Genomic DNA, 27142 nt, shown 5'->3' with positions numbered 1-27142 from the left:
TATTCCACCCAAAAGTATTAAATCTGCTAAAAAAATTGATACATAGGAATGCTGGAGCACTATTTCTCATAAATTTTAACATTTTTGTTATAATCTTGGGAAGTAAGTTGAAATCTTGATTTTTCTACGTGGGCCAAATTACTTTCACATTTTCTTTCTGTCAGAAATATTAATGTGAAACATTTGTTTTGAAGAGACCCACTGGAAAACAATCACATTTTCCTCATGTGCTCGTATTAAATATGTTTGGACTTGCAAGTGTATCTCAAATCAGCTGAAGAGGGGAAATCTTTACTTAACAGAATTCAAATTTATTCAACACCTTTCACTGCCAATGAGTCCCTCTGAGTAAAGATGTGACTATTTGCTGTGGCTGAAGAAAATCTGAAAGCAGCTGCTGTAATTTAAAGCTGTGAGATGAATGTTTCACTCTTGACACCATATTCCTGGAAGTCTTTATCTGAATGCTGCAGTTCCGAGCTACAAGTGCTCTTTGCATCCTACCCCGGAATGCCTGTGGTCACACTTGGCATCTATTGCAGATCTTCCTTTGGCCCCCGACAAAACAAAGTGTTGCTGATTGCTGTCTGAAACAGCACTTTGGACTTGAAAGTAAGGTTGAAGTAGGAGGAAAAAAATAACTTTTGTGATCCTGTGAAATAGAGAACTTTCCATGTGCCACTACTCAAAAGGTTTAAGTTACGGAGAAAAGGCTCTATTGTGATAGATCAGATATTTTTATTAAATTTACTAACCTCTTGCAGTGAAACCAGGTTTGCCATAAAGAAAAGTTCCCCACATAAATTATCACTATAATAAATATTGGTTTTAAAATGCCACATTAGAAACCTGAGTGTGATATCAGAAAATGCACTTGTAGAAAGGTAGATCATTGTACACAGTGTAATGGTGTGAGAGGAAGAGAAAGAAAAAGCTTTGCCAAGATTTAAGAGCTTCTTAATTCCAAATGTGGGTCCGCTACTGGCTGACCCTGAGGTAGCTTGAGTGAGATAAGCCACTTCTTTTTTATTACATTTCAGGACTAAGACTTGATCTTCTTCATGGGAAGAATTTGGCATTATATCAGCAGCACTATCTTCACCTCAGGAAGCCTGAAAGGTTAAACCTTGTTTGCTTTAAGGAAATATCAGGTGTGCTGACCCCTTTGGAGTCACAGAGGAGAAATCCATGGAAGGCAGGAGGGGAATGTATCTCCCAAGACAATGAGCTACGCTGCTGTAGGTGCACTAAGATTCTCCTCTGCTCTAGAGAACTGACTGAGAAACTTAGTAACCTAATAAAGGTAACAATAAAACCACAGCAAATCTTCCTAACTGATGCTCTAATACACAGTCAAAGCTCACAGGAGATGTATCACAGCCTCAAACTTGAGATTATGTTGCAGGAAAAAAAAAAAATCAGTCTTGTGAGGTTCTAGAGAATAGAGAAAAATTAACTTCATCTGAGATTCATTCTTCTCAGGAATTCCCTTTTACGATGCTATTTACAATCAAAATGCCAAAAGCATCTTAACTTGATCAAGGCAGCAACTTACATTACAGCTTTGCTCCAGTACTGTGGGTTTGTAGTACAGAAATAACCTTTAAGTGTCAGGTTTTGCTTTTTCTAATGCTTCAACTTTGCATCTTTTGCATTCCTTTTTATGAAAGATAATGAATACAAGCTTTACATCAAGTCATTTTGATAAGAAAAAATGCCCAAACAGGTCAGTGATGTTAGCTAGATAATGTTTTACAAAGACAGGAGAAATAAGCAACTTGTCATATATCATATTTTTTTAAATGTGCTGTTTGTTCCTGAATGCTGTTAAACCCCTGGGTCAAAATATGTTTCAATTATTTTATGTATTCATTCAGGTATCTGCAAAACTTTGAACACTACACGTCATGGCATCACATAAATTTACTGACATGACCTTAAATCAAAATGATTAGCGCAGATAGAAGTATTTTTGTCGCTGATATATTAATTAAATAATTATCTGAGGTGGAAGAGACTTTGGGAAGTGATCTAGTCCCAGGTTTAGCTCAAAGCAGGATCAACAGTGAATTCAAAACATCTTGTTCTGGGGTTTGTTAAGTAGAGTCCTCTGAGGCCAACGAGTCCTCTAGACTATAATGTCCCAAGCTGGATGCAGAACTACTGTGGGGATACCAAAACCAACACAGAGAAACTAAAAAAATCCAACTCTTCTTTTCTGAAATGCTATCAGAAATTCAAATTCATCAATACCTATTTTGTTTTCTCTCTTCCACAGATTGGACAGGCTGTGAAGCAACTCACATTTAAGTTTAAATCTCACTTCAATCTCCATGTAGCAAGTCACAAATTTCTACCTAAATTTAAAATTCCTCTAGATACTATGGTTCAAATCATGTACTAACTCAGTGTTGACTATAAACCCCATAAATTTTAGAGGAGCTTACACAGATTCATTTAACATTATGGCTCAATGAACTTTTATTTGGAAACTGCTCAACAATTACAAAAAGTATTTCAGGTAGGAGAAAGGGATTAATGACCACAATGACCCCACATTTTAGTTTTGCTTCACATAATCTAGAGCTCCAGCATTTTGTACCACAGCCTTAGATCCAACTTCCAGTTGGATCTTTATTAGATCTTTAAAGGTATTTAACATCTGTAGGTCTTAAGACCTTATAGATCTATCTCATTCCCTAAATCTTCCACAGTAAAATTGTTTATGCCTGCAGGAATACATATTAAAAGCTGAACTAAAATTTCTTTTTATTTGTTTCAGAAATCCACGTGCCAGTGTCTCACTAGATACCAAAGAACTGAAAATAGCAGGAAAAGGGGACTGAATAGGACATGTCAATCTCCTGACACTGGCCATGGAAAAACCTTCAGATTAACTGAAATTGAGTATTCTAGTTCTCAGGTCTTATTTGTATGTTAATGACAACAACATATATGTCATATTTTACATATAACTTATTCCTTTACCAGAAAAAAACCCCAACATCTCCAAGCGTCCCAATGCATTTTTAGTAAAATGAAGTTTCAGTATCCATAGCCTCAAAATAATAATTTTAGTTAGATTACTTTTATTCCTTGACCATAAAATTCAAGTGGGTAATATTTAACTGTATGAACAGTTTTTAGTGTCAGCATTTGTTTCCTTAACAGAGCAAACTGATCAAAATTCAGTTTCCTGGTAGAAAGCATATGGTTAATACAGAAGTTAATTACTTCTTTAATGAAGTCACTTTTCAAAGGAGAGTTTCTTTGGATGAGGATATAATCAGGAAACAAAAGATACTGTCTTTCTTCTGAAGCACCCAGCTAATCAGCATTCATCCAAAAAAAGAACTTGCTGTTTTTCTCAAGGCCGCATTTTTGGTGCACCTGGGCATTACTTTTTTTTCATATTGAAGGTCTCAGGTGATGTTTCATTTGTTGATTCCCTTTTTTTTTTTTGCAGTCCCTCACAGAATAATTCTCAGAGAGGCTCCTTGTTCCCTCCAGGCACACTGGTGTTTCCAGTGGTGTGACTGGTTTGATAAATGCCACTAATCATTTCATGGCTTCTAATGACTGAGGAGCAAACCACATGAGTAAACCTGAATCATAATACAGAGCACAAGTATTTCATAGATAAAAATAATTCTATTTTGATTTTCTGAGTAGGTTCAGTTACCCACTGATGTGGAATGCATTGATCCTTTCATCTTTTGGAATTCACATGCAGGGAATAACACGCAAGACTCTCATTAAATACAAAGAAGAGAAGGATATGAAATGAAAAGTATGTCAAAATAGCTTTTGACTTGTGGCATAATCATGGGTAGAATGAAAAAAAGATACTCATCACGATTTTTGTTATGCTTGCCCTAAAAAATAACACAAAAGCCATTGCACTTACACAATTTATTTAACCAGTGTATTTTGCAATAGTAATACAAAGCACAATAATTCTGTCTTCTATAAATTAATGTAACTAAAATAACAAATATAAAAAAATCTAATAAAATAAAACATATCAAAACCCCTAAAATCCCAATAATAAAAAAATTATACATTTCATTGTAACAGAGGTAGTTAAAATCCCACATCCACAAAGAGTTTCTAGTTGAAAGCGTGCTGGACTAAGCTCATTAAGATTGCCAAGGTTTTCTCCAGAAACAAATGTTGCCATCATAGCAATATCCATATTTATATCTTTATATTAACCACAATATATTAATTTCTATAAATATTTGGTTTTCTATTCACATGTATAATACTATTAGCAACAATAATAACACTGAAAGTCTGTTTCACTTGTTAAGGATATTAGGATGGAACTCCATTTTAAAGACCTCATGAGCCTTCTAGCGCTTGGAAATATAATTTTGGCAGGTTTTGGCATTTTTTGTTCACTGCCCTGAGTGAAATTTTGGGGCAGGTCTTCTGATTTCTCAAAAGAAGATTCATGAAGGAGAAGTATGTGACTGAGAACACAGATCTACCAAGGGCAAATTTCACCTGACCGATGGGAGTGGTTACGGTTTACCTTGACTTTATCTAGGATTTTGTCCTGGTTTGCCATTGTATCTATGGATAAATTAGGATAAACCCTTGGCTGTTTTGCATATGACACTCATTTAGAGGGATAGGATGATAATATGGAGTGCAGAGCTCCAATTCAGAGAGATTTTGAGAAAGGGACCAAAGAAACTTCTACAAGTTCAACAAAGGCAAGAGTCAAACCTTGCATGAGCATGTGGTGGTAAAAGCTGGGGCTTGACTGGCTGGGAAACTGCCTTCAGAAAAGGACTGGGAGTCTTGGTGGACAACAGGTTGAATGTGACTTGCCAGTGAAAAACAATATTGACTTACTGGGGTAATTCTAATAGAAGTTAAGTGAGATGGTGAAGGGAATGGAGCACATAAGGTGTAAGGAGAAGTTGAGTTCAGCCTGAGAAAAGAACCTCCCATGATGTTTGCAGGTAATCTGGTCACAGAAAAGTCACAGCCAGACTACTGTGCACACAATGAAAGGACACAAACAAACTTCTTCAGCTTGAAGCAATGAAAACTCTGGTCACATGTAAAGGAAACAAAAAAGTTCACAATGAAGAGAGTCAAGTGCAGAGCTGGGCTGCCCAGAGACTGAGGAATCTCCATCCTTGAAAATATATTCCAAATTTTCCTGGGAAAAAAACAGATTTACCTGGTCTACCTTTAAAAATAGCTTTGTTTGAGCAAGAGGTTGGACTCCCAAAGCTCCCTTCTAACCTAAATTATTCTACGGTTTTGTGATTTTCTTGCTTGACCTATTGGCATTGCCTTTGCAAATCTTAGCATTGTCGAAAGAGAATATGCCATTTCCTCTTAACAGTGAAAGGATCTGTCACTCAGGAATCATCTGATCATATTCAAATGTTGATCTCTTCCCTAAAGATCATGGACATGATCCTTTCTCTCCTGACCTTTGGAACTCATCTCTTAGGAGGGGATATTCTCAGTTCTGCCAGCCCATTTCAGTCTATTGTCTCACTTTAATGAGACTGAAGTGTTTTGCTAAGGAGGATGAGTTATGAGGAAGACCAAGCTCCTCCCTCCAAGCAATGGTAAATCCCAAATTAAGAGGCTCCAACCGAGGAAGTACGGAGAAAGAAAAAACATAATGAACTTTGGAACCCCTCTACATACAGCCCCTTCCTGAGTCAGGGCAAAAGTGAAGTCCCTGCCATTTCCCAAGGAGAGAAAAAAAACCTCACCCCCCCACCTCAGTCTTCTGAGGCCCATTAGCTTGGGCTGTAAGGCTGCTACTTCTTTAGTGTGTGTGTCAATCACCCTAGTCAACCCCCTCCCTCTCCCTCATTCAACATCTTTCTTTCACAGCGATGCAGGGGAAAGAAAAATTCCCCAGTTGGTTTTTAGAACAAGTAAACCTATGACACTATGCAAAATGACTGTTAAAGCCTTTTGTAATTAACTTCCTCTTCTCCTGACCATGTCATTGGTATCTAAACATCTTTTTTTTATTATTATTTCTTTGTTTAAATCATATCAGAACTCTGCACATCTTTCCCTATTAGCGTGTCTACTGTTGTATGTCTCCACAAATATTTAGGTTGTCTAGCACTTAAATAATTTCTCATAACTCATTTTTGCCATTCCACTTATAATGTGACAAATAATAGCTGGAAGGACAACAGGAAAAATGAGTTAACTGTAATCTGTGAAACCAAATAAAATCTTTGTTGCAGCTTAGTTCACTTACATCTCTTCAGCACAGAGAATTATTTTTCCTGTACGAAGCATCTAAAAGCAAGTGGGAAACTTGAACAGAAACAAATTCTAGTACTCCAACAAAGACCAACCATCACTATATCAGAACTTTTTACAGTTATAAGATATTGAAATTACTAATATGTGCTTTAAAGGTTTCCTTTGGTGTGTAATCCACACCAATGAAAGAGACCACACATGTATATGACCTTTCTGGTCATGCTTCTATTAACGTCAATCTTCTGAATTTGGCCACAGGAGTTGTCTTTCACTGCAAGAGCTAATTATAAATGTCCTCTCCCTTTACTTCTATTAAATCAATTGTGGCCTTTATGCACACTTTTTCCAAGGTAGATTTCTTGTTTTCCTGTCTCAACAAACATACAGCTGATACAATTCCATGCTGCAACAAAAACAAATGTGGTGGTTTTGTTTCTTTACAGTAAGTGTCCACTCATTTTATTATTTAATAGCTCTTTCTGAACTCCATAAAACACGTATGGTAAAACCCTATTAAAAATTCTGCTGTATTTCATCTGTTGTAGGTGAAGGTGGTGAAGCAGTGAGAGTAAATTTTCTGAAGGTGAAAGCAGAGCTAATGTGAACACTGGGAACTTCCACTGCTTTTAAATTAAATGGGGTACATGGTGATTGTATCCCATTTCTCATCGTCTTGTTTCTTTTCATAACAGCATCAGAATTATTTGCAGGCTCAGTGTAAACAATTCATTTTCTGTGGGTCAGGGAGAGATTACAACTTAAACAAACCACCTGCAAAATATAAGCATTCTATTACAGAATTTATACATTTCAAGGATATGTATGTATATATACAGAATACTAAACATCACAACTGTAGTTTGAAGAGCTGTCATTTGAAGTCTTTACTGGTAAAACTCTATTGGAAGAGTTACATTTGCAAAGCCAGTAGTGAGGTACAATTTATATCAGCAAAGTGTTCATATATCAGCTTGTGTTTATATCAGCTTGTTTATATCAGCTTGTGTTCATATATGCAAACTATGCACCTGAACATACATCTACTACTTAAAAGTAGATGGTTTCTTTCCATACTTTTTGACCTAACTACACAGTTTAACTGACCATAACCCCACATCTCCTTATAAAGGGAAAACTTTTATAAATAATATATTAAGATAGTTTTCCATCTAACAGATGCAGATTGCTTCCAAAAATTGCCCTCATTCTCTTCCCTTTCCTTCCTGTGCTATCAATGAGCAGAATAAATGCAAAGTTTCATCATTCTCAAGTCCATCCATTGATTCAACTTTTTATCTCAACAGCCTCTCATAAGGAATGTTTTGTCACAGAAAAAGGCTGTTTGTCAAGATCCTGCCTTCCAAGGTACCTGCAACTTATCTCACGCAAAACTGATAGTCTTTTTTATCATATCCCTCAGCATGGGAATATTGGATGGTTTTTCACGTTAGGAGAAAGGACACGCATTTGCATTTCTAACATTTGTTCTAATAATTTTGTAATCTCTTAAATTTATCCGTGGACCAAACTTCCAAACTTAAAACTAACTGCACTGTGCCAAAATCAACTGGAGTTCCCTGTCATATGATCCATTTTACTGATCTGAAAGATTTCTATTGTGTATTTTATCACCTAATCTATCTGTAGCAATACTATACTAAACCTTTACCATCATTCTTTATTGATTTTTCTATGCAAACTGTGTCCCAAATAACAACTGGTCTATTGAATTTATATTGAAAATATACTCAGCTACTAAGCTTTGTTGAAATTAATATTGCAGAAAACATCCTTGTGTACTTTTCATACCAGTATATTCCACTGTAAGCTAAAATACTATGACTAATCACAGTCTAATCTATATTGCATCAATTTTACCAATTGTCCTATGTCACTTCCATGCACTTTTGTATCACTTACAGTGATTATTTTTAGTGGCTTTTCTGGCAGTTTAGCTATATTATAGATGCAGCTCTTCTGAAGCACTTGGGACATCTGGGAAACATTTTGCACGATGTGTTTTATCTGCTTTACCCATCAGAATAAAAACTACAATCCTGATGCCTGACTATATTTGGCAATGAAGTCATACATAACACAAAAAAGTAATTGCAATATACACCAAGATGAGATGACCTCATCATTCACAAACTTTAAAGAAATCATTTGTTATCTGCTGAAAAGGATCCCTTTTTCTCTTCAAATGATGGCATCTTCAAAATCCCTGTACTGTCCCCTTCAGTGCAGATTTCATCTTTAAACTAGAGCAGTGCCAGACTAGTTGCCAACATCTGTAGGTCTTTATTTTCAGTTTTTCATCCTCTGTCCAAAACCAGTTGTTCCTAATGACTCCTGACTGAGATACATGTAATATGACCTGGTTAACATGACCTAAAAAGGGATTCACTCTTACTAAGTCCTATTTCTTAAAGTGGCTGCTTTAATGAACATTTCCAGCTTTCATACAAAAAGTCTTCCTAACTAACAATCTGAGCATATCCTTTTTTTATTTTAAATAAAATTTCCAAGGGAACACTTTAGTGTTCATTTGCTGGCAAATTCTTAACACAAATGCATAGTTGTAATAAAAAGCACTTCGGATTGCAAAAGTAGATGCCATCCTACAGTGTCACTGTGCTAAACAGACAAACATCTCTCTTTCCAAATTGTTGCTGTTTGGAAAAGAGCAGATTTGTTTTCAGGATGTACTTGCACAGAGGAAGGCCAAGAAGTTCCGTTTCAGGGGGGCTGGTCAGCTTGGTATTGTTCTGAAATACAAAACTGGTATTGTTTTGAAAGCAGAAATTCTGGTTTTTTTTACAGTATCTAAAATGCTTTGAAGATATGAACTGTTACATACTGTACAAGTTTAAAATTTTGATATTATGAATATGAGCACCACAAAAAGAACTCCAGTGCTCAGAGTAGCATGATACTTCCATCCTGCACTAAGATAACACACTGATGGCAGGATATGCTGAGCTGACATGCAAGTCCCAAACCATCTTCGACTGATAGAGCAATATAAACATACATTGGCAATAAAAAAGCCTAATTTTGATGATGTGGACATGGGAGACTGGAGCAAACCCACACTCAGTGTTAGATAACTCAGATCATGATATCTCAAAGGGTGGATGTAGTTGAGGATATTTTACAGATGCTGGCACAAGTTTAAAGACAGAGATTGCAATTTGAATTACAAGTTATCAATATTTCATAAAAATCAAATTTTCACAATGTACTCAGAAAATTCAATACTCTGGTAAAAAATGAAACACTTTATTATTAAATTATGCTAGATATCATTTGTGTCTTTTGTTTAAAGTACATTAAACTGATGTCATCATAATTTCTTTGTTGTCCTGTTTTCCAACTGACCAACTGTCAGTTACTATTTGTAGACACAATTACAAATTCAGCACAGAACGTGGCAAAATGGATGCAGAACAGATTGAACACTGAGGGGAATCTAAGAAATGCATCTACCAGAAATGAAAATGTTGCAAGCCTGCTGACAGACTGGGAAGGAGGAGAAGGAACCAAATGAACTGACGAATGCAGCCAGAAAACTCGTGAGACAGCAGGGTAGAGAAAAGCCAGGCTTACAACAATTGGGATGGAATAGTCATTTCTAAAATGCAGCACAGCCCCAGACATGATTACAGAGGATGATCTACAGCTCTGCACTTAAAACAGAATTTTAATTAATTTAAACTGAAAATAGTCGGAGTTTCCTAAAATACTGTGAATTTTCTGCTGGAAAATGTATTTCATTATCTGTCTACAAAGAAAATCAGAGTAAAAATGTGGCATATGTTCATCACTCCTTTGTCCTTCCCTAATTCCAGGATTCACACAGCGAAGTTCCTTTAGTACTTCAGTGTAGTGTTATTTTTTCTCTTAGCTCGCTGAAGTCTAAACTATTCAACAAGGCATGATACCAGATATGTAAAATATATTGTCACATAGATTGAAGATTAATTTCCCAGTCATTTGGATAGAAAAGAATGCACAATATTTCTATGAGAGACAAGAAGACTCCCTTCATAATTCTCAAGTTAGAATCAGATTCCAAGAAAAGAAGATGTTATTATGTGAGTTGTCTTTAGGGTCTTTAAAATTAGATTGAGCTTCCATTTTATAAGATATGTTAATCCATCAATTCACTTAAGAAGAAAATCCTTAGTATTTAATTTTATTTTAAAATGTTACAGACATGGAAATTAATTTTCAGCTACAACTTTCTATTGAATTTCCTTGTCCTTAAAATGTTCATCCTCCCAGTTGTACTCTAAGCAACACTTGAATAGCTGTTGTGCAATGCTATAAATTTATGATAAAGTGTCCTGTGTGCAGGTCTCATCCAAGGTAAATGGAAAGTCAGATCCACAGATGCAGACTGCTCTAGAAGAGATGTGTGAAGTTAAAGACACTGATTTTTTCTATCTGCATAAACCCTCTGTTATGGTGTGCTTCCATCTCTGACTGAAAATCAGCAAGACCCTTGTGCAAACCTACAGATGAAGCCAAATGCTGAGTGTGGTCCCAGGTGAGAGGATATTTAGTCCATAAACACAGGCCCAAATATTTACACTCCAATTCCAGAGGCAGTTCACTGTAATATTTGCTTTTGTAATCGTTGTCCTGCCTCCACTCTCATTGTACAGAATCACAGAATCAGCTGGATTGGGAAAGACCTCTGAGATCATCGAGTCCAACCTGTGACCCGACACCACCTTGTCACCCAGACCATGGCACTGATGCCAGATCCAGTCTCTTCTTAAATACCTCCAGGGACGGTGACTCCACCACCTCCCTGGGCAGCCCATTCCAATGTCTGAGCACTCTCTCTGTAAAGAACTTCTTCCTAAAGTCCAACCTAAACCTCCCCTGGCAGAGCTTAAGACTGTGGCCTCTTGTCCTACTGCTTGTTATGTGGGAGAAGAGCCTGACACCCACCTGGCTTCCCCCTCCTGTCAGTGAGTTGTAGAGAGTGAGGAGGTCTCCCCTGAGCCTCCTCCTCTCCAGGCTGAACAACTCCAGCTCCCTCAGCCTCTCCTCACAGCACTTGTGCTCCAGACCCTTCCTCAACTCCATTGCCCTTCTCTGGACACGCTACAGCCCCTCAATGTCCTTCCTGAACTGAGGGGCCCAGAGCTGGACACAGTACTCCAGGAGTGGCCTCACCAGCGTTCAGTACAGGGCAAGAATCACTGCTCTGCTCCTGCTGCCACACTGTTCCTGATCCAAGCCAGGATCCATTGCCCTTCTTGGCCACCTGGGCACATGCTGGCTCATGTTCAGGTAATTAATGCATCTAATGCAAACCTCTTCTATACACCAGTGGTTTGGAGGTTTTTGCTATTGCAGGGTTCTTAGGGTTTCACACATTTTTGAGCCACACAGTGTTCCTATCACCCTGGTCTGTGACTTTAACAGGTACAAAAGATATATAGCTGTTAACCTATGCATTTTTAGATCAAGGCACACATCAGGTGTGCCAGATGCCATCTGCTCTTATATCAATGTGTAGATATGAAAATACTCCACTTTCAGATGCTGGCCACTTCCCTCTGCATTCACCTGCAAGTGCTAAAATTCAGTGCCCTGGTTTCTTTCATAAGTGAAAAAAGAGCCAGGAAATCCATGAATGGTAAGAACTTTACATTTGCCTTTAATTTAAGGTCTCAAAATGTACTTTATTCTTTAAAAGGATTTTTAAAAATCCTTATGTTAAAGAAAGTTGCTGTCTCAAATATCATGTCAGTCAGCATTAGCAGTGGCATTATTTTAGACAAACTAAAGTTTCGAATAAAATATTATTCTTCTAGTGGCACACTCCCAAGGGTAATGAAAGTAATCCCAAATCACAAAAGGTTATGAGTTTTACAGGGCTGTGTTTCCTTTTCAATATGAGCCACAACCATCCAAAAATTGTCGAATTCTACTTCCAAGGAATCCAGGTGGGATGTATTCAATGCAGAACTTCTTTTATGACACTGCCCGATGTTTTTTACATGTCCTGTGCCAAGGAACTACTGGAGTTTCTTATCAGCATTCCTAAAATTTAAACAAACCAGCTTTGATGTATCAGTGCAAATTAAACAGATCCAAAATTAGGAATGAACATTTAACTCTTGCAATGAAGTGAAATTTGCAGAAGTCAAAACATAAGGGGAAAAAGTAAAAAAAATTCTACCCAAAGTAACTGGAAACTGAATAAAACCACAGAATTGCATAGAAACAATTTTTCACTAATCTTCGGAAACTTTTTTTGGTGTGTTTGATATCCTTGACCTTATTCTTAAACCACAATTTAGTAGCTAATCCATTTCATCTTCAGTAAAATCCCAGAAAGGAGTGGTTTCAGCAAAGTATTGTGGCCGGGCTTCGCGAACCAAGATTTGGGAAGGGCTCTACCCACGTTTGTTGCACGCAAGTTGGTGGCTAAAAAGGCCAATACGAGATAGGCATGACCGGTTGCAAAAGGCACAGCAGAAAAACTCCTTAGATGGTATATTTTGCAAGGCTCAATTCTTTCTGCGTTGTCTTTTCTCCTTAGGGGTGATCCTGCGTGCTTTCTCAAAAGCATCAGCAGCGTTGTAGATGGTGTGTCTCCAGACCTCCCAATTGGAGGCCAGAGTAGACCAGTTATGGTGATCAATATGGCCAAGGCTGAGATGTTGTTTCAGGGAGTCCTTGTATCTCCTCTTCGGGGCTCCCCTCTTGTGACAGCCGGTGGCAAGTTCACCATAAAGCAGGATCTTAGGGAGGCGGTGGTCCTTCATCCTGGAGATGTGCCCTGCCCAACGCAGCTGTGTTCAGCAAAGTATAATGCTTCTTAAAAAGTGCTTTAACACTTTCCTGCACCTTGCTTTGACAAAAATTCCCTTCTACATAGCACCTAAACCAGTTCTATTTAAAATTACAACTCTAAAAAAGGAACCAGAAATGTAACTTCAAATGCAACCATTTCTTTTAGCTAAAATTTAGAAGCTTTTCAAAAGCATTCCCTACTCGAGTTTTAACACAAAATCTTAATAATATATTTTTTCATAATATTACAAGAACACAAATTTTAAAAATCCTGTTTAGCCAGCATATACAATTAAATATTTTAAACCTCTATGCAACCTGTGTAAAAGGTTAAAGGTTGCCCACAATTAAAAAGTTTCAGTTCACAGAACTTTCAAATTCTAGGAAATTTTGGACTACGGTTCATAAAAATAATAAATAATTCTTGTGCTTCTCTCAAAAAATATCATCTCAGTTCAAATTTCTGTTGAGAAACTTTCCATGAGTGGGTGGCAAGTGAACTACGGTGAGCACAATAAGGTTGGGTTTTTTGCTTACTGGCAACATATCACTAATATTTGATTTACTTTGTAAAGAGAAAATAAAAAGAGGAATACTGAAAAGAAAAAAACCCTTCTTTTCAATGGGCAAGTGAATATTTTTCTGGGGCTGAAGGCCAAATAAGCTTTGTAGGTTTCTTTCTCTGTATAACATAGTACAGTGTGTATATATAGAGAGATAACACCATGTATTACAGTTACTGCTATTATCCTATTTTTGACATTTTGTTAAAAAACCCTACAATTCATTACTCTGATTAAATGTTCCTGTGTCTAAATTTGTCTTCACTGCAGTTTTTTCTTTTTTTTCTCACTAACCTGAACTCTGTAGACACAAAACGTATGTGATGAAAATTTTAATACTATATACAACAGTGCTACACAAAAAGACATAAATATGATAGCAGTAAAAAACCCATCTCAACACTCTATAAAGATTCAAGCTTTACTCTTACACAAAATTTGTTTCATTGTTTGTGATTAATTTGATCTCCTAGTACCATATTTTATTGTATATTCATAACTTTAAAATACATGCAGGAAGCAACATTACTCCAAGGGAGTCTAGAAATATAAAATTTAATAATCAGAGATTATAAATGATCTCTAGCTCAGGCAACCAGGTTGTAGATTCATGATGATTCCCATGAGGAAGGAATATTCAGATTAAAGCCATTGCAGTAACTCTTACCCTGTTACCCTGGCTCTTCTGTAGCAGTAAAGAAGGAAATCCTTCAACCCTTTAAACAATCTTCAGTATATAAACCAAAATAATTATGAAGAACAAAACATTTTCCCTCAGGAAATTTCCTGTACTGACCCAAATGGAAAAAAATTTTGATTAAATTGTTTTCTTCTCCATCAGATGCTGATGGTATACTGTGGGTAAATCAGCTGCACTTGAGCAAAAGTCAAATTTCTCACAGCACTGCTACCTCAAATACATTACAGAGAATTACATTTTTTACCTGAGGTGGTTTGCTGCATGTTTGTCTTGACTTACTACATTGCTTTTTCTTTTCCCTTCAAGAAATATGTAAAATTTCACAGAAAATCAGATTTCTTTTCTAATTGTTTCGTTGCATTTCATTTCTAAAGGCAAAGGGAAAGAAATGTCATGGCAAAAAAGCCTTGGAAATTTAAAGCTGAGTTAAGGCACTGAAGGGACAAATTCAAACGCTGAGTTCTACTGAGCTGTACAAAGGGTGAAGTATATTCCAGAATGCGCTGTGAGCTCAAAATAGGTAATTGTACAACTCAGTGGGCCAGATCTAAGCACGTGCAATCCTAGAGGAGTGTGTATAAATGCACATCTCACATGTTCATACACACTCCTGACTCCATATATAAGACTCAAGTGGCTGCACACACAGTAGAAATAACCAACTTTTGAGCTGACAGCTCATAACAGCAGCTGCTAAAATACTTCTGCTATTGGGGAGGACTGAAAGTGGAAAACAGCATGTGTTTTTGCAAGTATTCTCTCAGGAATACTGTCCCTGAGGCTGTGTCTGGAATAATAAAATGGATGGGCTTGGGCAGCAGGATTGAGCACATCAGGCAGGGAGTGCTTCCAGCATGGATGAGGCCTGTAGTGAGCTAATGGTTATTAAACTCAAAGCCAACATCTGGGTTTTTTTCTGATTGCTTACATACATATTCTGACACAATATGGATATATCAGACCAGTTCTTCACCGAATTTAACCCCATTTTTAATATTAAGCACAGCAAAAGAAATACCTATAAAGATCGACACGTTAAAGTGGTTTTGTAAGTAAAGAGCTAAATTTTCAAGCACTTCTATTACACAAACAACAATTAAGAGACATAAAAATAGAGTGTCAAAGAACGAATCTCATTAGTTTCTGGATTTATAGGCTGAAACCTGCTCATTCCCTAGACAGACACTCAGATTAGAGCAAGTATTTCCAATGGCTTTGTGGAGACACCCATCTTCAAAGCCAGGGCACAGATCCTGCTGTATTTAATAGCACAGACATAAATTCATTAGCTGTGCATGAAGTACCTGTTTGGAATGTACATGTAGACATCTCATTTGCTTTTAAGTGGTTTGAAAATATTAATTTGTTCTCGCTGCACAATGCAATTTGTTACAGAGACCTCAGAGCTTTCTCTTCTGGGACTGGTATATTCACAGAAGCAACGCTGTGCAGGAACAGAAGGAGAGTTTCCGATAGCTCTCAAGTCTAGGTTTTTGCTCCCTAGCTAACAAAGTCCACCCTTACAGAGTGCCTGCTGGTGTGGATTTAGTAATTCCCACCCGTGATTCTACCCAAAGAAATTCTAATGTTCGAATTTCAATGAGGGAAAGAATAAAACACATGGAATTTCATTCCTTTTCATTCATTTTCCTTAATGGATAAAAAGTTTAGTATGGGCCATGGGCCTTCTATTTGCATGGCAGAAAGCTTGAAGTAAAATGACTTTGGGCAGTAAAAACAGAGGAAAAGAAACTGAAACAAGAACAGAAAAAGCAAGAAAAATCTTGATGCAACCACATGGGCAGCAAAAGCAATTGCCCTTAGTTATTTTGTCATGGAATGAAAAGCTAAAGCTAATCCCCTTAGCTTTCCCATGTGAAAATGGAATCCAAAACTAATCCTTTTACAGTAGCTATACCACATAAAATGGGGTGTTTAAACAAATCCCCTTAATCATCATGGCAAGAATCAGGGAGCTAAAGTCAATCCCTTTAGTAACCTACATGCAAAAGGGAACCAAAGCAATCTCCTTAGTTATGCGGGTGTTAATAATGAACTCGATCAATCTTTTAAACTCTTTTGATATAAAATTATTAGCAGCATTCTTCTGACCCAACATGAGTATGCAGTAAAATCTGTGGTACAGTAAGCTGAGCATTACTACCCAAATTTTATGGCATAAATTACATGCCTAATGCTCATTACATGACCTACTAGTTATAAGCACAGTGCAAGAGTACCTATGAATCCATTAGCTGAGAGGAAAAACAAAATCAGGAGTATTCCCTATATTCCAGTATGGAAAGCTGATGAAAAGTACTAACAGAAATGTAGAGAAATCACTGAACAAGGTAATGTTGAGCATATCATCACATTATTTAGCTGCTCTGTCTGTTAAATTAAACTTTCTTTTATTTTATATTACTTGTTCTAAAATATGCCCAGTTTTTAACACTACTAGAGAATCTACAAGAAACATTAATAGACTTCTTAAAGAACTGCTGCTAGTTGAATTCATACATATTTGTTCCATTTAGTGGCAGACTTCATTGGTTTAATTTTCTAGACAGATGTAGTCTGCAGGACCCTTCCCCAACATTAAAATATCCAGAGGCACCTTGTCTCATTGTCTCCACTAGAAAACTTGGTTGTCTCTAAAAAATCCCACAGGATCATCAAGCCTCCTGAAACACTAACTGAAACCTCATATTGCCAAGTGAGACCATCCATTTCTGTTAATTTTAAAATTATATTCTTTTCTTAAAAAAAAAAAACAAAAAGTCAGCTACAACACCTGCATTCTTCAAATGTTGTTCTACAGCTCAACAACACTTGTGATCTTTCCATTTATTTCTGCAAGTCATGTATTATGTTTGAAAGTCTTAGGAGAGGATTCTTTTGATTAAATACAAGAGCAGAGGATTATCCTCTTCAATCTGAAATACAGTTATAAATTATTATTCATAAATGCCTGGATTTTGTTTTATTTTGTTCTCCCCAGAATTGTGAATATTAAAAATAATTTTGTTTCCTTAGCAGCAGTCAATAAACATACATACAAACTATCCATTTTCCACTTTTTGAAGTAGATTATTAGGATTATATGAAGAGTATCCAATTCTGCTATGACTGCTTACACAAAAACATATCCATGTATTTTTCCATGTGGTAAAAGCCTCTGTACTCACTTGGATCCCTTTGCAGGAAAAGCACAAAAAATCACCTGTGAAAACGAATGTGTGAAGTGTCTCATCTTAAATCTGAAGTTTACAATTCTCTATAGTTTGGAGTAGTAATTGCTGCACACTTTAAATGTTAACTGTTCTTCAGAGAAGAGTTTTCAAGTTCAAACCTTGTACTGCAGGTTTGGAGACAGATCTGTACTGACAGAGACAGAAAAGCAGAGAAGAATTTCTTCGACACCACACTTTCAGTCCAGCTGGAGAGTTGTTTTTTTAATAGTTTCAGGCTTAATTTTATACTCCAACATATATGTGAGGGTCAGGATCTCATCTCAGCCCTGAGTTCATGGAAGGCTCAAGCAGGATCACTGCAAAACAGCAAGAAGCAGGAGGTTGCACAATCCAACACTACTCTACTCCTCTTCCTTGGCCATCTATTGCAAGAGTCATACCCTGTATGTCTGCCTGAGTTTCCAGCAGGAACCCATGGTAAGGAAGGACAGGTCACTAAGGAAGCTGGTGAAACAGGGACCTTTCCACAGAAGATAAAATACAAACATAGGGAAAGGAAATGGAGAAGGTAAAAGCAGGGCAAAACCTCTGTCTCTGCCTACAAGGAAGAAAACCAAAAGCATTAAGTCCTTGAAGACTGCAACGAACAGGATGGTTGCAGACAATGTTTGTTAAATGGTACAGAAAAAATCCTTGTTCCATTCTTTCTCAAAAAGAAATGGAAAGGTCTGTCTCAGCACCACAAAGGGTACAATTCTGAGCAATAGCACAGGATTTAATTCTGCCCCAAACTGTTCCTAATTGCTTTTTTAAGACCCACTGGGTGAGAATTTCAGTGGAGCAGAAAACCTACTAGTATACTGTCTTTTCATCCTTGCAACTGTTCAAAGTCTTGGTACCCACATGCATCCTATAATCCCATCATTTAAAGCACCATCAAAATATAAATGATTTGCTGCAATTTGCAAAGGGGTCTGTACTGCTTTAAAAATTCATTTAATTTCTTTAAATATCTGTAAAAGGCTCAAAAGTAAAGTTGGGATGGTTTTGTTTTGGGGTTTTTAGCTTTCCGTTCTATTAAGTCCAAGTAAAGGCTTCCAATATAAGGTCAGGCTACTGCAAATCCTTAAGAATCTATTTGTTCTTTCATTTTTCATTATACATAAGAGATCTACTTTTAGAAAATAAATTATTCCTGTCACTAAAAACGATAATAAGAAAGCAGAAGTTTGGTAGAGTTTCCCTCAGTTACTGAACACAGCATATGAATAAAAAGCAGCAACTGGTCGTGAGATAGTGAAGCATCTTTTGGTGCTGCCACTTTTACCTTTTTCTCTTGGGAAAAAAATAAAATTATGGCTTTTGAACAATCCAAAGAGATTTCTTTTCAGAATACTAGATATTTATCATCTGCTTTAGCATTTATGAGACCATTTCCTACGCACACAGGAATTTCAAGGGGTATTTCCCAGAAGTTCAGTATAGCAGTTCTTAATTCTCTGAAAATACAATGGTTCAGATGAAGAAATGCTCAATATTTATTTCCATAAATATTGCTTTTCTTCCACTTTGCTTTTGTCCTTTCTTTTCCTTCTATTTGTACTGAAGGCAACACTCAATTTGGCATTCCTTCTGGCTCCATGTGTGTGCACAATGAAGCCTGAATTATATCAGAAATTATTAGATTTAATTGGGAATGTGTATGAGTGAGTTTTTTTGATTTCAGAGTATTTATATGCTGACAAGAACCATAAAAATTCTGTAATACGACACTGTTGAAAATACACCCCACAGAACCTGAATGAATTATTCTTCCTTCTTTAACCCAGTATATCTTCCTTCTTAAAATACAATCCCTTTTCTACAGAAAAAAGGCAAGAATGCATTAACTTTCACTAAATTATACTTTCTTTTTTCTTTCTTACTGCCCTTTTTCGGTAAGCCAAGATATTGTAAACTTCTGAATACAAGCTATGAATGTGCAACCAAGAGGACCTAAAAGCTGTTTTTTGTACACTGAGTACATAGGTGCACACCCCATGGATGGTACTCTTATTTTAATTTCTAACCAGTGTGTTCCTGAAAAAAACAATACAGAACTTAGCATTTTGTTGGACTGCACAACTAAAAAAGTTAAATGTTTCCTCTGCTCCACTAGTTATAATATTTCTCACACCTAAAATGAGAAACAAAGAAAATATAAATACTGCTACTCTTTGCTACATCATATACAACATACATTGAAAAATAATCGATTTTCTGTGTGCATTATAATTACGGTATACGTAACACACAAGATACATTAAAAACAGAATACAAAGGAAATTAAGTAAATAGTTTTAAATTTGCTATTGAGCAGTTTCTGGGCAGTGACTGCATGAGCTGCTTTAACCAAACCAACTTTTCTAAGGAAAAAGAAGGTTGTTATTTTAAATATTGCTTCTCCTCATTAAGGAAGCAAAGAGTATCTGGTGTGAGGAGGGAATCAGGGAAGTTGATCTTGACCAAGAAAAAGCCCAACTCATTAAGGGTCATATAATTTCACCATTAAGTTGACACGCTTGAATTTCATTGATGTGGCTTCAACACAGATTTTACCCCCATTGGTATGTTTTAAGTTAAATATTTGAACAGCCAGGGAGTTCCCAGCTCAACAACCTAGTGAGAGGTCATCCTACTACAAATCCAGGGGAAAAATGCTTCTGCTTCAGAGTTCCAGTTATATAGAAGAAATTTTGCCTTTACTAGGAATATATATGTATACAATACCATCTAAATTAAACAGGAATGGAAACAGAATGCCAAAAGTCCATGTAACATTACTAACACAAAGTTCAGATTTACCACTTAATACACTAAAAACAACAAATTGCATTTAGTTCAGCAATTTAGAGACTGCTTTTAATGCCTTCCTATTACAGATTACTGTGTAAGTCTAGAACCATGCAAGTATATTTATGATCCTCCTTCATTATACCTGCTTTTCTGCAAGTGGTTTGCGGAGGGCTTTTTTTTTTGGTTTTGTTTTTAATTTACAGAAAATTATATGTCATTGTTTAGACCATGAAGGTTTCAGATCTGTGAATGCACAGTGGAGAGCACAAATGGGCCCAAATAAATTTGCAATATCCAAATAAGAACACGACAGTGTATTTTACCACTAACAATCCTCTATGGAATCTGTAATTAGGTGCTTCACACAAATATAATTAGGATACTGCCCAAATGTATGTACAAAAAAATGAGGGTGATAAATACTATCTCTACTTCACAGTGCCTTGCACATTTGGGGTTTTTAACTATTTCTGATGGATCATTCTCCCATAACCCTGCGCCCATCCAATAGATTTTCAAATTCCCAGCATAGCCACAACTAATTCTGTGGCTCCAGGCTTTTCAGGTTGCAAATAAAGATTTTTGCCATTTTACCAGGAAATACAGGCCAAAAAAAATTTCAGGTATGCACCAATTTACCTAGACATTGGCAGTTACTGGGATATAGAGTTTTCAAGAAAACCTTTTTTATTCTAAGATATGCTCTGAAAAGAAACATGGACACTCGATTCCCACAGGCAAGTCATCTCATATTAGCAGCAGCAACTCATCTAAAAAAGCTTTCCTAGACATTTAACAAGATCTTGGATATGTCTAATTGTTTAATCCCTGCAGATGGAAATTAATCTCAGCTTACCTTTTTCCTGAAATAACACCTTGACTGTCAAAAAGGATTTTAAATATGGCATTGTGGAGGATGGTGTCTGATTATGCCCAAATTACAGCTCAAATATGTGACTTCCAATATTTTTCTTCATGTCATCTCTGTAAATTCCCCACATTGTGTGAAAATCTGATTAGCTCCCTTCCTGTTCCTTCATCCCTGTTAAATGTTCTGACAGATAAATCCCTCCCTCCTATTAAACTCGTTATTAAAACCACAGCCTCTGTGACACCTCTGAAATCCTGCTGGTGAGCTTTCATGGATGTAAGTACATATTTTTATTACAGCTGAACTGCTGTAATAGAGGAAAGAACTTAAGACTTTTGGATGCTTTTTTCCTTGAGAAATGACCCCAGTTCTTAGAACCTTGCTTCTGGGTACTACTCCCAGGAAACAAGTGACAGGATGACAGAAAATAGCCTAAAGATGTGCCTGGGGAGATCTAGATTTGGTATTAGTATTAATTTTTTGTTCTTTTTCCACAGAAAAGGTTATCAAACATTGGAACAGGCTGTCCAGGGATGTAGTTGAGTCTCCAACCCTGGAGATATGTAAAGATATGGGACAAGGCTTGGGGTGGACTTGGCAGTGTTAGGTTTGTGTTTGGACTCAGTGATGTGAAAGGTCTTTTCCAATCAAATTGATTCTATAATTTATTTGGAAGAAAAGTGAAGTCCTGCCAGACAGAAGTATTTTTCTTGTGTTGCCATTTTTTCCTGTTGACTTTCACACAACTTTAATTTCAATTCTGTTTACTGAGTCTGTCTGGGATAGAGTTTATCTGCCCATATGGTTCCCTGTTTATACTGGTGACCAAAACCAGTGCTGAAAACACAGCATGGTGATGGTGCTGGCACAGCATCAAGGCCTTCTCTGTTTCTCACTTTGGCCTCTCTAGGAGCGGGTCAGGGGTGGGCAGGGGATGGGAGGGGCCACAGACTGACCATAGGGACATTCCACCCCATATACTTTCATGCTCAGCAATCAGGTTGGGAACAGTGGACGTGGTAGTTCTTCCAAAGTAGCCACAGCTTGGAGGCTGCATGGCTTGAGGTGGGAGGTGGTGAGGAAGTGGCTTTGAATCTTTTACACTCCCCCTTACTAGGACTGTCTTTTTCTTGCCCCAGAGGCTTTTACCTTTCTGATTTTCTCCCCATTCCATGGGGTGGGAGCAGCAAGTGCCTGGGCAGTCGCTGAGGTCAACCCTCCCCATGATGCCATGTTCAGAAGCAGAGGATGTCTTTGTACCACTGTGCCTTGCTCACTGAGCCAAAGAGCAGCCCAGGAACTGAGAAATGCAATTAGACTTCTTAATTCTGGTTTTAAATACCCTCAAGTATCTTAATCACCTCACAAATTGTGACCTTAAGTTATATTTATAAAGACAGTTCAGTGAATGTCACATGCTGAGAGTTTTTTCAACCATTATATTGGGTGTCATATGATAAAAGTAGTTTATAATATTCAAGCACAGATTAAAGAGGTCAGGAAGTATTACCATACATCCTATAGTCATATAGCATCAAAAATATATTTTTGCCATAAAAAGTAAACATTCTTAAGTTTTTTTCTCATGAGACTTTTCAAAGGTAAGTTGTTTGGTAAATATTTAGAGCACAAAAATTACACAGAGTGATATAAATATTTTGGTCATGAGAACTCATTGAAGGATGATGTATTTTAGATATCTAAGAGGGGGGAATATCACTTTTACCTAACAGATGGATTACCAGGTGGTATAAAACCACATTTCTAGAAGAAAATTATGAATCAGAGTGAGAACCAACAGAAAAATATTATTACTCCCAATATTATTACTGAAATGAGAAAGTCTACTGGGATCTCTTTGATGGTTAAACAGGAGAATAGTAAAGTGGCATGATGATTTGTAACTGCAGAAAATAAAGAAATCCACTATAAAAACTATACTACTATAAACACTTTTGTCCATATTTTCAAAATAGGAGAACCACACAATGATTTGAACTTTGGGGGTGGAGCAGCAGTGAAGGACTTTATCAATTTAGATACAGTATGAGGCTGAGGAGGAAGAATCAGATAGTAGGAATTCTTTTAAAACCATTTAATTAATGGAATAAATTACCAAGGGACACTATAATTTTTTGATATCTTTAAAAATATATATACTTCAGTGAAATATCAGCAATATGAGTTTGTTATGAGCAAACATAGTGGTCAACCTTGAAATCTTACGGTCTCTGAAATAAGAGGGATCTGATCGATTGTTCCTTCTAGTCATAAGAAATTTAAATATTGATTGAGTTCTAATAGTTACAATATTAAAAGTGAAGATTAGAAGTAGCTATGTGGCAGGTTCAAATCACTGTCATCCTTAAAATCAAGATTGAAGTGGCATGTGGACTTACAAATATGTGTGTGTTTATGAATACACATAACTTCTGTTCTCTATTTCATAGACAAATACAGAAGACTGGAAACTGCAGAGAGGAGAATCTGAATGCCTTTCATGCTGTTCTCTGTAATATTTATTTGTTATCTTTTGTAAAATGCAGTTCCCTGCTTGTAAATAGCAGGATAACATGAAATACAGAACTAAATTGTGGACACTGAGTACCACCACATCCACCACACCCTCCCTACCACCTTCTTATGCTGCCAAACTGCTCCCTGAGCATGTTCAGTGCACTCAGCTCACTTTCTGTGTGTGTATTAAGTGATTTCACTGTGCACATCTTAGTGTCGTGTCTCAGATATTTGCTTGTTTTACTTGCTTCTCTTGCCACCTTTTACATTACTTTGTTCTCTCATCTCCCCACCCTATATTCCTTCTTACTACCTTATGTGTGTTGTGTCTAAAGTTGAATTTGATACTTCTATTAATATTTCACACAGTGAAGCTGTGCTGTCTTTCTTTGCTCTTCTCTATAAGTCAACTTTCTTAGCAAACTTCTTACACCATTTTCTACTCTTTACACATCCTTGTGACTTTGAGAGTGCTATAACTTTTGTTATTTGCTTCGATTATTGATAGGTTTAATAAAGGAAGAGGCTTAAGCTTCTATTTCTTTAGAAGTGTTTTGGTTTTATGTGACTTTAAAGGAAATTAGGAGAATTCTAAAAAACAATCTGTCTACTTAATATTTTAACTATTAATTTTCTTAAGTATTGCATAAGAATGTTCCAAGATATACTGGCCTAATCACCTTCTGAGATATAACTTAAAGTATGAAGGTGAAGATGGATTCAGCTACACTGAAAGAAATATTTGCAGGAAAACCTCAGTATCAACTGTGCCCAACAGCACCAAGCCATTCAAAACTGTGTTACCATAAACTATAGAAATGTCTCCTAATTAGCTAAGAAGCAGCTAAAAAAATGAATTGTTGACTGATGCATTTACTGTAAAACAATTATTTTAACAGAAAAGGTAAAATAGTCAGTCTGGCAGGGGAAAAAAAAATCAGTACTTTGACAAGATCAGTCTCAAAAAATTCATAACAGGAAAGGAACCGTAACATTGTATGTTAGTGACAGATATTAAAAGAATTTAAGAGATCCCCCAAAGCAAAAGATATTCAAACCAGGATCACTTTTGTGGATAAATCAACAGGAAAATTACCAATTGACAAGGAAACTGTTCAAATAACTAAGGGAACTAAGATTAAAGTAGTTTCATCACTCACACAGCTGTCAAATAATTTAGAGAACTTCTGGTAGGTTCTTTACTGCTCAGGCTGTACATTTTGCCCACTATGACAAGTCAAGGTAGCTTGTACAAGTCTCTTTCACATTTAAATTTCTCACGGCTTTGTGTTATGAGTCACCTTGCCCTTCTTCTATACTGTTTTTTTGAGTTTGTGAAGTGGCTACACACAAGTTAAAATTTAGATTAATGTTAGAGGCAGAATATTTTTTCGTCATTATTTTTTGTCTTCAAATAGGAACATTTTATTCCAAATTATCAGCTGCAAAATAGATTCAATTCATGCAAAATAGAGCATGCTCAGCATTAAGTCAGCGTGTTTATGGTAACCCTTGAAAGCAGCCTTGAGGAGAAAGACTTGGAATGAACATGACCTGGCCACGTGCACTCCCAGCCCAGAAGGCCAAGAATACCCTGGGCTGCATCAAAAGAAGCCTGGCCTGCAGGGAGAGGAGGGGATTATCCTCCTCTGCTCCACTCTCCTGACACCACACCTGGAATGCTGCATCCAGCCCTGGGGTCCCCAACATAATAAGGACATGGACTTGTTGGAGCAAGTCCAGAGGAGGCCAGGAAGATGATCAAAGGGCTTGATTTTCCAGTAAAAATGCAAGGAAAGGTTAAACTGGAGCTGTGCTACAGAGAGATTTGGGAAGAACTTGGTGTTCCTCATCTATCCACCCTCTCCCCCACCCAATTCTCTCAGCCTTTCCTCACAGCAGAGGTGCTCCAGTCCCCTAATCAACTTGGAGGCCTCCTCTGGACTTGTTCCAGCAGGTCAATGTCCTTCCTGTGTGTACCCTTATGGACCTGAAAATAGGTGCTCTGACTTCAACTAGGATAGGCTATTTTAATATCCTGAGATTTTAATATCCTATTTATAAATATATATATATAAAATATATATCCTAGGATATATATTAAATATCCTAGGATAGGATATTTTTAAAAAACTATGTTTAAAGGTTTCAGGATGGAAGGTGGAAAACTTCTTCTCCTCATGATAGCCTGTTCTTGCAATGTTCCTTCTCGATTGTTTTCCCCCCAAAATACCACACCCCAATCATTGAGGGAAATGTAATGCACCTTCCAATACCTAAAGGGGACCTACAGGAAAGCTGGAGAGGGACTTTTTACAAGGACACAGAGTAATAGGATGAGGGGTAATGGCTTTAAACTGAGATTAGGTTTAGATTGGACATCCCTCACCTCGGGGGGGTGATGAGGCCCCGGCACAGGTTGCCCAGAGAAGCTGTGGCTGCCCCATCCCTGGAAGTGCTCAAGGCCAGGTTGAATAAGGCTTTGAGCAACCTGGGATAGTGACATCCCAGGCCATGGCAGGGGGCTTGGAACTAGACAGTCTCTGAGCTTTCTTCCAATCCAAACCAATATATAATTTGTCAGGGCTAGAGAGGCCCTTATGACAATAGTCTCCAAACCACAGCTCACGAGCCAACTTTGCTCATAAAACTGTGTTCAATTGCTTAATGCAATGGGAAATAAATCATAATTTTTTAAAGAGCTAGATTGAAGACGGAGGAAAAAAATCTCAAAAACTGGAGTTGTCCAAGGTTTGTAATTTTATTAGTGTTACTGCTAATGGGTAAATGGAGGTTGTGGACCACTATATTTCAGGGTTTTTTCCTTTCTTCCCTAATTTTCAAAACCTTGTTAACCACATAAACTGTGCTTAACCTCCTAGAAAAAAAATCCCTGCCCTTCTAGCAATTAGAGAAGCACAGGCTAAAAAAAAAAAAATAACTCTGTCCCAAGGTCAGCAAAGTGACTTTGGTTGGAATTTGGATAATGGTTCACATGCACTTCACTGGACTCATATTCACATCTTCTTGTGAAACATATGAAGTTGTGCCTTCCCATTTTTTTGTACCAATCAAAAAAATGCCTGCTCTGCATTTTCAAGGTTATGGAGTGACAGTTTGTTGAGTAAAGATCTCCTTTCATTCCATAGTGCATGCTTCTCATAAATCAATCAGTCATTTTGAACCATAGCCCAAAGAACAGAGGAAGTATCAAATGTGTCCATTATTAAAGTAGAAATTTTAGACATCCCATCACTGAGAAGCTAAATTGGAACTCAATCAACAAAAGTTGATGCTATTGACCTCAAAGATATTAATGTTTTATGTTGCATTTTTGTAGCTCTAAGCACTAAATTTATTACCTGCTCAAAAGGCAAGCGAA

The 27142-nt window shown here is 37.0% G+C and overlaps 1 protein-coding gene and 1 long non-coding RNA gene across 6 annotated transcripts in view; one reads left to right on the top strand and one right to left on the bottom strand.

Annotated features, from left to right (window-relative positions):
- Positions 1-27142, bottom strand: part of EPHA6 (EPH receptor A6) — a 444142-nt gene that overhangs the window by 379693 nt on the left and 37307 nt on the right. The gene's annotated exons all lie outside the window — the stretch shown is intronic.
- On the top strand, positions 6741-9936 carry LOC113974873. Its single transcript, XR_003536670.1, has 3 exons — positions 6741-6901; positions 7566-7626; positions 9666-9936. It is a non-coding gene; the product is annotated as an uncharacterized LOC113974873 (long non-coding RNA).

Source organism: Neopelma chrysocephalum, unplaced genomic scaffold (assembly GCF_003984885.1).
Source record: "Neopelma chrysocephalum unplaced genomic scaffold, ASM398488v2 Primary Assembly neopelma1_126, whole genome shotgun sequence".
Taxonomy (NCBI): Eukaryota; Metazoa; Chordata; class Aves; order Passeriformes; family Pipridae; genus Neopelma; species Neopelma chrysocephalum.
This window is presented reverse-complemented; position numbering and strand designations above follow the sequence as displayed.